This window comes from Sapajus apella, unplaced genomic scaffold (genome assembly GCF_009761245.1).
Source record: "Sapajus apella isolate SASKATOON/1434 unplaced genomic scaffold, GSC_monkey_1.0 scaffold7, whole genome shotgun sequence".
NCBI lineage: Eukaryota > Metazoa > Chordata > Mammalia > Primates > Cebidae > Sapajus > Sapajus apella.
In genome coordinates, this window is record NW_022436947.1 from 33,222,661 (window position 1) to 33,234,380 (window position 11,720).

General features: G+C 42.1%; 1 pseudogene; it reads left to right on the forward strand.

The window, feature by feature from the left end:
• The first annotated feature begins 10,487 nt into the window (after positions 1-10,487).
• On the forward strand, positions 10,488-10,755 carry LOC116550021 (annotated as a pseudogene).
• The last annotated feature ends 965 nt before the right edge of the window (positions 10,756-11,720 follow it).

Consider the following 11,720-nt stretch of genomic DNA (forward strand, 5'->3'; position numbering starts at 1 on the left):
GAGTAGTCAGTGAGCCCTCAACTTCTATCAAACGCTATCTAAGTGTTGGGGATATAGCAGTGAACAAGTTTGTGAAGGTTCCTGCCTTCAAAGTACTTATATTCTAATGGGGGACAGTGACTATCAGCAAAAAGCTAAATCAGATAATATTCTGTTGTGACAAAAAGCTGTGGGAGAAAGAAACAGAAAGAGGTCTTGTGGAATGATTGATGGAGTAACACACAGCATGGGGAGGGGGAGGACTGCTTTAGAGCGAGTGTTCAGGGAGGGCCTTTCTCTTTCAGAGGAAATGACCTTTGAAGAGAGACTGAAAGATGAGGAAGAGACAGCCTTCCCGGAAGAGGAAACAGCAAATGCAAAAACTTTGAGTTAAGAAATAACTTAATGCACATGAGAAACAAAAAGGCCAGCATGACTGAAATCCATTTAAGTCAGAGCTGGGGACAGCAAACTGGAAGCCCTCAGAAAGTATGTGGCAATTGAAACCAGGCATTTAGAACGAGGAGAGAGGCAGATAAAAGGCCAGCACACAGCCTTCAGACAGTCCAACAGTTAGAGGTCCTTTACAGGAGGAGATGAGGGACCTCTTCTGTAAAATGCTGAGAATCCTTGAACTCAGGTGGTGAGAAAAAAAAAAAAAAAAAAACACCTCTAAAATATTTTGAACTTCTTGGAAATATTTCTCTCAATAAAATTTCTTTGGGTATGTTTAAAACCTGTGTCTTTTAATGACACTTGTAAAGGAAAAAAAAAAAATCTGAACATTTGAAACCTGTCCCTCCTTTTTTTTTTCTGAGACAAAGTGGCACAGCTGGAGTACAGTGGTACAATCTCGGCTCCCTGCAATGTTGGCCTCCTGGGTTCAAGTGATTCTCCTGCCTCAGCCTCCCGAGTAGCTGGGATTACAGGCGTCAGCCACCATGCCTGGCTAATTTTTGTGTTTTTAGAAGAGAGGGGGTTTCTCCATGTTGGTCAGACTGGTCTCGAACTGCTGGCCTCCAGTGATCTACCTGCCTTGTCTTCCCAAAGTGCTGGATGAGCCACCGTGTCTGGCCGTGTCCCTCATTATTGCATGTGTATTTAATCACTTTTCGTTTTTGGTAATGGTGGCACCTTATACTCAATAAGTCTTCCTCGGTAGTCAAAGACCCCTTGACTACTGGAGCAGAAGCTGATCTAGGCAATCAGACTAACGACTTTTGGTAGAAAACAACAGCGTATCATCCAAGGCAGTTCATCTTTCCTTTGGGGTAGGGGAGGCTGGACTGTAGCTGACAGCTTTTTTGCTTTATAAAGAATGTTTTTTAAATGTATTCATACCCCTTGTATTAAACTATACATTAGTAGCAACACAATCCTAGAATTTACTGTTTTGGTTTTTTTTGTTTGTTGAGGCAGGATCTCCCTTCGTTACCCAGGATGGAATGTGGTGGTGGGATCATAGCTAATTGCAGCCTCAATCTCCCAGGCTCAAGTGATCCTGCCACCTCAGTCTCCTAAACAGCTGAGACTTCCAGCTTGTATCACCATAACTGGCTATTTTTTAAAAATATTTTTGTAGAGACAAGGTCCCACTATGTTGCCCCAGCTGATCTCAAACGCCTGAGCTCAAGTGATCCTCCTGCCCCGGCTTCCCAAAATGCCGAGATTACATGCGTGAGCCACTGCACCAAGCTAGAATATACCGTCTAATTCTTCATGTAAAGCGAGTCTTAAATATCAACAGAGAGAAAGCCTGTAAAGGGACATGTAAAGTGACAGAGGTGCAATGAGCAGCAGAAGAATGAGAGAAGGACAAAGCTGAGGAAGGCTGAAGAGAAAGAACCAGAGACCAGGAGGGAGGCTCGTGGCAGTATTTGCGCCATGTGGCCTGATACAGTCTAACTTGAAAGCCGACCTGAAAACTAAACTGCTTTTGAGCCTAAGTATCACCTTGAGGTGGGTCCTGTTTTCCCATTTTACAAATGAGGAATTGTACACAGCAAAGCTAAATGATTTGTCCAAGGTCATACAGCTTAGCTAAGCTGAAATGTGAACTCAAGCGGTTTGAGGCCAAAGCTTACTCTCTTAACTACTGCAAAACTACACAGGGTTCCATTATACCACAGAACCTCCAGCCCTTTCATATTATCCCATCCCAGTCTTCATGGTCCCTTGGCTACATGTTAGCTTTTAAATCTCATCTTTAGATATAACATTAAAAGTATGGCATACGGCTGGGCGTGGTGGCTCATGCCTGTAATCCCAGCACTTTGGGAGGCCGAGGTGGGCAGATCACATGACGTCAGGAGTTTGAGACTATCCTGGCCAACATAGTAAAACCCTGTCTCTACTAAAAATACAAAAATTAACTGGGCGTGGTGGCACATGCCTGTAGCCCCAGCTACTCAGGAGGCTGAGGCAGGAGAATCGCTTGAACTGGAGAGGTAGAGGTTGCAGTGAGCTGAAGCCACACCACTCTGCTCCAGTCTGTGTGACAGAGTGCTACTTCACCTCAAAAAAAAAAAGTATGGTATCCACGGACAATGGGATACTATGTGATATTCATAACGTAGATCAGTATATTCGGACATGGAAAGAAACCCAACTGTATTGAGATGAGAAAAAGGCAAGGAGCAAAAAGTGTATATAGTATGTTTATTTTTCAATAAATGAAAGGAACATATAGTTTGGCTGGATGCAGTGGCTGACACCTGTAACCCCAGGATTTTGGAGGCTGACGTGGGTGGATTCCTTGAGCTCAGGAATTCAGGACCAGCCTGGGCAACATGGTGAAATCTTATCTCTACAAAATATCAAAAATTAGCCAGGCATGGTGACACACTCCTGTAGTCCCAGATACTTGGGAGGCTGAGATGGGAGGATCCCTTGCACCTAGAAGGCTGAGGCTTCAGTAAGCCGTGATCACGCCACTGTGCTTCAGCCTGGGTGACAGAGTGAGACTCTGCCTCAAACATTATTTATGTATTTGCTCACACTCTGAGTCATCTAATATAAAAATAAAGATGTAGATAGATATGTTTGTATATTAGATGACTCAATCTGAGCAAGAAAAAGATGGCATGCTCAGATGAATTTAATAAAGGAACCACCTACAAATGTGTGGGCAGGGTCAAGGAAAACCAAAAAGGCATGTTGGGGAGCTTCAGGGCTAGCTGAAGGGAGCTGTCATCAGAGAAAAAGTTGTCAGCAATTCTAGCCAGAGGGGACAGAAAGAAGGAGCTGTTACCAAAACACATGGTGTTGTTGGAGAGGGCTGCCCAGCAGGAGCTGTGGCCTCCAGTGGAGGAATAGAACCACTGAGAATTCCACACTCAACAAGTAAGATGTTGGGGAAAAAGTTTCCCAACCTCTTTCCTCCGTATCGCTGATTTGAGGTTGCGCTTCCCCATCCCTCCATTTGTCTATTGCCCAAATCCTACTGGAAGAAGTGAGAGAGCTAAGGAGGCTGTTGACATTGACCATAAGGTCAGCCTCTGGGGCACAGAGCAGAGAAAAGTGGAGAGAGGACAGGGAGAGGTGAATAAAGAATATCCCTTATAAGCATGAGGTATTTCTGGGAAGATTCACAAGAAGCTAGTTTCTGATGGAAATAAGACTTATAAATATATATTCTTTATTTTTTGGAACAGTTTTTGATTTATAGAAAACTTCAGAAGATAGTACAGAGTTCTCATATACTCCATACATAGTTTACCCTATTAACATCTTTTATTGTTTTTGTTTTTTGTTTCTTTGTTTTGAGACAGTCTCGCTCTGTGACATGGGCTGGAGTGCAGCTGCGCGATCTCGGCTCACTTCAACCTCTGCCTCCCGGGTTCAAGCAACTCCTGTGCCTCATCCTCCCGAGTAGGTGGGACTACAGACATGCACCACCACACCCAGCTAATTTTTGTATTTTTAGTCGAGACAGGGTTTCACTGTATTGGTGAGGCTGGCCTCAAACTCCTGGCCTCAAGTGATCCACCCGCCTTGGCCTCCCAAAGTACTGGGACTACAAGCATGAGCCACCACACCCAGCCGCCCTTACTGTTAACATCTTAAATTTATATGGTACGATTTGTCACAATTAAAAAACCAGCATGACTGCATTATTATTGAAGTCCATAATAATCCTTAATATTTGCATTATTATTAAAGTCCATTGTTTGTTCAGATTCCCGAAGATTTCACCTAATGTCATATTTTTGTCCCAAGATCTCATCCAGGTTGTCACCACATTATATTTGGTTATCCCATTTCCTTAGGCTCCACTTGGCTGTGACAGCTTCTCAGGCCTCTCTTGTTTCTCATTAACTTGACAGTTTGAGAAGCACTGGCCAAGTATTTTATAGGATGTTCCTCTTTTGGAATTTGCCTGGTATTTCTCATTATTAGACTAGTGTTGTGGTTTTATGGGAGAAAAAGCGAAGTGCCATTTTCATCACATAGTATCAAGGGTACATAGTCTTCATGACTTATTGTTGATATTAACCTTGATCACCTGAAAGGTAGTGTTTATTAGGTTTCTCCACTGTAGTGTGTAAACCTAGTGTTTATTAGGTTTCTCCAAGACTTATTGTTGATATTAACTTTGATCACCTGAAAGTTTGTGTTTATTAGGTTTCTCCCCTTTTCCATTCTATAATCTCTCTTATTCTTTTCGTTCGTTCTTTTTTTTTTTTTTTTTTTTTTGAGACGTGATCTCATTCTGTTGCCCAGGGTGAGTGCAGTGGCACCGTCATGGCTCATTTCAGCCTCCATCTCCCAGGTTCAAGCAATCCTCCCACCTCCGCCTCCTCAGTAGCTGGGATTACAGGTGCATACCACCAATCGCAGGTGATTTTTAATTTTTTTGTAGAGACAGAGTCTCACTATGCTGCCCAGGCTGGTCTCAAACTCCTGGGCTCAAGCAATCCTCCAGCCTCAGTCTCCCAAAGTGCTGGGATTACAGGCGTGAGCCACCTTGCCCAGCCCATTCTGCAATCTTTGAAAAGAAGTCACTATATGCAGCCAACGCTTGAGGAGTAGGAAGTTGAATTCCACATCCTTGAGGGTGGAATACCTAAATAAATTATTTGGAATTTTTCTGCAAGAGGGATTTGTCTCTTCTCCTCCATTTATTCATTTATTCAATCATTTCTTTATATCATCATAAAATCATGAATATTTATTTTATATGTTGCATCATAAACCAACCATACTTTTTAAAAAATCAAATTGTTCCAGGCTTGGCCATTAGGAGCTCTTGCAGTTGGCTCCTGTGCCCTTTGACATAGCCCCCCCAATGTAGATTGGTTTTGGTTTTTGGTTTTGGAGAAACTTTCTTACTGCCCGGCACTATAAGATGCTACAGGCTGATCTTGTATATTTCCTGTCCTAAAATCAGTCATTTCTTAAAGGAACGCTGGTTCCTTTTATTGGTGAGTGATATCGGCAACCAGGATCTGGGTGATAGAGTGCTCCTTGCTGCAGAGGAAATGTTGCTCTAGGCTCTTTCAGCTGACAGAGCAAAGAAATATGTGTGTATATTAACCAAGGCATACACACATATCTATATTTCTATATCTAATCATCTATATCTCTACTAAATTAAACATATGTTCATACTAATTAAGATATATTTTTATTTTATAGTATTTTGCACTATTTGAGTTTATTTTTTAATAGGTCAATTTGTTAGTTTGTCATTTTGAAAGAAATTATATTTTGTTTGAAATGCCCTAGTGATAAGATATACATACATATGTCTTGGTAGCTGTGGATTACTAGATGCCCCCCAAAAAATGGTCTATCGATTTTCTTTGTTTGTTTTAGAGACAGGGTCACACTCTGTCACCCAGATTGAAGTGCAGTGGTGTGATGATAACTCACTACAGACTTGATCTCCTGGGCTCAAGAGATCCTTCCACCTCAGCCTTCCCAGTAGCTGGAATTACAGGCATGTATCACCACACCTGGCTAGTTTCTAAATTTTTTGTAGACATGGGGTCTCACTATGTTTCGTAGGCTGGTCTTAAATTTCTGGTCTCAAGTGACCCTCCTATTTTGGCCTCCCAAAGTGCTGGGGTTTACAGGCGTGAGCTAGTGCTCCTGGCCCCTATATAAAAATTTCGTGACTCAAACTGTTTTAAGTATGTTAAGAGAATTAGATGATGAAGATAACTCACACGAGTTATCCTTTTATTAAATAAATGAGGCCAGGCCCAGTGACTTGTGCCTATAATCCCAGCATTTGGGGAGGCTCAGACATGAGGATTACTTGAGCCCAGGAGTTCAAGACCAGCCTGGGCAACATAGTGAGACCTCATCTCTAAATAAATAAATAAGCCAGACATGGTGTGCATCTGTAGTCCCAGCTACTTGAGAAGCTAAGGTGGGAAGATCACTTGAGCTTCGGAGTTCAAGTCTACAGTGAGCTGTGATTGTACCATTGCACTCCAGCCTGGGAGACAGAGTAAGACTCTGTCTCAAAAAAAAAAAAAAAAAGAATGATTGCCATACGCTTTCATATGTTGCATGACACCTCAATATGGTAAAAAATGAATTAGTTACCTTCTTCTAACCCCATTTTTGAACCTACTCTTCTTCCTGGCTTTCCCATCTTGGTGAATGGCATTCCATCCATCCCATGCCCAAGCCAGAAACGTAGCAGCCACTTTGATTTCTTCTTCTCTGTTATTTTTCATGTCGTCTACGGTCAAGTTCACTTATTGAAAAGCTCTCCAGTTCTGTCTGCTTCTCTCCCTCTCCACCGCTACGGCCTGGGGGATCAGTTTAGGATTACCCCAAGGCAATAGCCTCCTAACAGATATCCTTGCCTCTCCTCTTGTTCTACTCGTGAATTATTCTCCAAAGCAGACTCCAAAAGTCTAAGAAATGCCCATCAGGTCAGGCTCCTACTTAGTTTAAAAACTTTCAAAGACTCTCCATGGCCATTAGCCCTGTCTTTCCATGCACCCATGGCACTGAGCTCTGCTTTATCTCTGGACCTGGTGACTTGCTTCTTCCTCTGCCTGGAACTCTTTCCCCCTTTCCCCATCCCTGACTTCTTAAATTAACTGTCCCTTTGATAGTTACTCCCCTAATAGCCAAAGGCAAAGTTAGATGACCTTCCTACATGTATCCTTAGCCTTCTTAACTATCTGTGAACTTAGCACACTGAAGCATACTTGTCTGAATCCAGTATTAGGCTATAAACTTCCTGAAGGTAAGGAGTTTGTTTGTTTCTTTGTTTTTGCAGAGACAGGGTCTTGCTCTGTTGCCCAGGCTGGAGTGCAGCAGCGTGATCATAGCTCACTGCAGCCTTGCCCTCCTGTGCTCAAGCGATCCTTCCTCCTCAGCCTCCTGAGTAGCTGGGACTATAGGCACATGCCACTGTGCCTGGCTAATTTTTAAATTTTTGTTAGAGATGAGGTCTCGCTATGTTGCCCAAGCTAGTCTTGAACTCCTAGAATCAAGCAATCCTCCCACCTCAGCCTCCCAAAGGCATAAGGCACCACCCTCAGCTCGTAATAACTTTTAAGAGTATAGTGGAGATATATTTTCTCAGTTTCAGTCCTAGCTCTGCCATTTTCTACCTGAGTGACTTTGAGCAAGTTACTTAGCTTCCCTTGACTCAATTTTATCATTAAAATCTTTAAAATAAGATTATGTGTGAATAGTACCTATCTCATTATGTTTGTGTAAAAAAGTAGTTGCAATGCCTGGCACATAGTAAGTACTTGATAAATGTTAACTATTATAATTGAGGTCTGGAGCCCTGGGAGCGGTTTAAGTTAGATCTTGGTATATTTTGAGCTTCATTCCGAAAAAAAGGTACATGAGTATATGTATATGCTATTTGCTATTGCCAGGAATAGCTAATTTTATCTGTTAAAAATTTCTTCCTAGCACACTCTTTTGAGTCACGGATTTTGGCTTTTAAGTAAGCTAAAGGTTGTTAATTGGGAGAACGGCCAGAAAAACTTATCCACAGCTTTCAAATCACATGTTGAACAAATCTGGCATCACAAGCGTCAAGCTGCCTTCTGTTTCTAATCATTTTTCTTTCTAATTTAGTTTCTCCCACCCAAAGAAATTATAATTTATTTTCATTGCAGAGTCCATGAAAGATGTCACAAGATGTAGAAGCAATTATTTTCAAGAAGATGAATCTCATATTTGCTGAACATCGCAGTTGGCTTCATCCCAAATGCTAAGCAGTGGCAATACTTCCCCGGATTGAGACAACGTGTTACTGATCTGAGAAGGCTGGCAAAAGCCTTGGCTGAGAAAACCTTTCTTCTCTTCTATATCTCTAAAATTCTTTAAAAACACGTGTGCACAGACATGCGCGTGCGCACACACACACAGAGTGCATCTTAATTATGAAAGGTTCCCTAAGACCACACAGGTCAGTGGCCCAGGCTATGAAAGTTTTGAACCTAAGCCATGTTTCAAGATAGACTGCCTTACAGGAGTTTCACTTTCCTTTTCTAAACTTTTCTTTCTTATCATTTCTTCTTTTTCGAACATCTACTTCTTGCCCCCTTATTCTAACTTTGAGAGAACAACCTGCTTCCTCTTGACTTCCCCTAATTTGGTCTTTCCCTTATATATCTTCCCATATATATATATCCCTTATGTATCTTAAGGTTTTCTAAGTTTAGGCATCTGCCCCTGCTTAGAAGTTCCTATAAAATGATGTAAATCTGGAAATGACCTTTTGTCAACCCTAAAGCCTGTATCTTGTAAAACAATAAAATGTTTACAAAAAGAAAAACATAAGTGTAGAAAAGAACAAAAAGCAGGAACAATCCCGTTTATTTCCCCTCTCTGTTTATCCAGATCTATCCATCAAGCCTTAGATTACTACCTCCTTTTTCTCCAGGAAGTCTCGCCACCGTCTCCCTTGGACTGAACACTCTTTCTTCAGAGATTTTACTCTATTTTTATTTCTACTACAGATTTGACATTATCTTGTAGCTTTGCCAGTTCCTTCTGAGTTTATGTAAATTCCCAGCAGAAATAAGTTTCTTGAGGGCTAATGCTTATTTGTGACCTTGGGTACGTTTTCTAACCTTTCTTACAAGTATTCGGAGGTAATAGTCATTCATTACATTTTCATAATAATAAAATACAATGATAGAACTTTCCGGGCCATAGTAATGTGCTCAATAAAGTTAAATCCTTTCCCTTTTGCCCTTCATTTTGTGGTCTCCTCCATAGTGCTCATTGCCATCCAGCGGGAAGTGATATAGAGCGTTGATTCAGAATATGGGCTGGAGTTTGATTCCTAGCTTAACCACACTCCCTAAGGAATTTAGAAAGCATTCTCAGTCTCTTGTCAGCCTCAAATAATCAAAAGGGTTAGAATCTAGTTTAAAAAGAGTTTATTTTAATGATTTATTTATTTAGAGACAGAGTCTTGCTCTGTTGCCCAGGATGGGGTGCAGTGGCCCGATCTTGGCTCACTGTAGCCTCTACCTCTTGGTTCAAGTGATTCCTGCCTCAGCCTCCAAAGTAGCTGGGATTACAGGTGCACACCACCATGCCTGTCTTATATATATATATATATATATATATATATATATATATATATATATATTTATTTTTGAGACGGAATCTTGCCCTGTTGCCCAGGCTGGAGTGCAATGGCATGATCTCGGCTCACTGCAACCTCCACCTCTCAGGTTCAAGCAATTCTCCTGCCTCAGCCTCCCAAGTAGCTGGGACTACAGGCGTCTGCCACCACACCTGGCTAATTTTTTGTATCTTTAATAGAGAGGGAGGTTTTACCATGTTGGCCAGGCTGGTCTCGAACTCCTGACCTATGTGATTCACCCACCTTGGCCTCCCAAAGTGCTGGGGTTACAGGCATGAGCCACCGCACCCAGCTTAATTTTTATATTTTTAGTAGAGATGGAGTTTCACCACATTGGCCACGCAGGTCTCAAACTCCTAACCTCAGGTGATCTGCCCACCTCAGCCTCCCAAAGTGCTGGGATTACAGGAGTGAGCCACCGCACCCAGCCAAAGAGAGTTTATTCAATCACAAAGTTGAGGATGGCCACTTGGGAAGCACAGATTCCAAAAAATGAAAGTCAGTGTTCAAAAGTGTAGAAGTTTAGGCTCATTTACATAGACAAGTTTGGGGAGCTTAACAGAATTTCAACACTTTCTACATAAGGCTTTATGTATAGTTACGGTAATCTTATTAGTTAAGGCACTGTTTTTCTTTTCAGGAAAGGTAATTTTACATTTTACACTGAAGAAGTAACAGTCACAGGGTCTTTTGTACCATCGGCCTGAATTAGGCACAGACAATAAAAGAGGCAGGTAATCTATAACAAAGATTAGTGATTGGAAGGAGAGAGGGTCTGGTCTCTGGTCTCTCCTAGTCATTTATGGAACAAGCACAATGAGGAGGAAAGTTCATCAATAGTGTAAAAAGGAGATCGATGGGAGAGGCCTGCAATAGAAGGTACTGTGATGGGAACAAGAGCTGCTGATTAAGCCTGATTAAGATGACAACCTCCTGAAAGCACTGACACTTCACAGGAGAGCCCATGGGGGAAACCAGTGGGAAGCCTGGCCGGTACTCGTGAAGTGTTGGACAAGAAGCTGGAGGAAAGGGGCTTTGACAAGGCCTGTGTTGTCCTTGGCCAGTTTCTGGTGCTGAAGAAAGAGGAAGACCTTGCCCAGGTATGGCTGAAGGACACATGTAGCACCAAAGCCAAGCAGCCTCAGGACTGCTTTGGATGCCTGCGAAAGTGGTGTAACGCCTTCTTGTGATGCTGTCTGGGGACCCCTCAATGCCCAGTGCCAGCATTGCGTCTCCAGAGCTTGCAGCTGCGTAGGGGACTCCTCCTCTGTCCTCTACAAAGGAAATGATTGCTGTGGTTGTGCATACATGTTTGGGGAGTTTTCTCCCCTAACCATTTCAACTTTTTTGCAATTCTAACTCTTGTGTACATCTCCCGTCCTTTTCCTCTGCCAGTTTCCTGGTGACAGTTACCAGCATTCCTGGTGGATTTCTGGCCCCATCCCTCACCCCCACCTTCACTTCTAGTGTTTCATGCCATTCGGTTCCTTTTTTTCGCCGAACAGTCATTGTCCTTGTGAAGATTTTTAGATCAATAAAGTCAGTGGCTATAAAATATAAAAATCAGAAGTTACAACTGCAAGCTTCATGACTCAGGCCACAGTCACATCTCAATGAAACCTTAAAGTGTTTCATGGAGTTTCAACAATGTTTTAACTTTTATTTGTCTTTGCATTTCCCTCTTTTCATCAGTATCTTTCGAAGAAAGCACTGCAGATGATCTTAATAGTTTTGATTCCTTTTATGTTCAGGAGTTTAATCTCCTATCAACTAGGAGGGCTGATTCCTAGAATGTTATGTCCCATACTAAGGCAGGATTGGATTTCTTAAGGAAGTCAACATCTGGAAAATTGAGATCTGAGATATCAAAAATATATGTGAAAAGTAAATTGAGCTCTCAGTGTATCCCTAAGGCATGACTCTTCATTGTACTATCTGTTCTCCCAAGCGAAGGCAAAGAGAAATTGACTGTCTTTATCCACAGGACTACTAAAACATGTACTACATAAGTCTATTGCAGTAAAAAACTCACCTTCAGCAGGGATGGTAGTCAACAACGTAAGGTGGTTTGACACCAGCAGATGGCAAGGAATAACTATGTGGTTAATTGCTTAGATCCTGTACAAGCCTCCATCCTCTGTCATTTGGTGTTCTT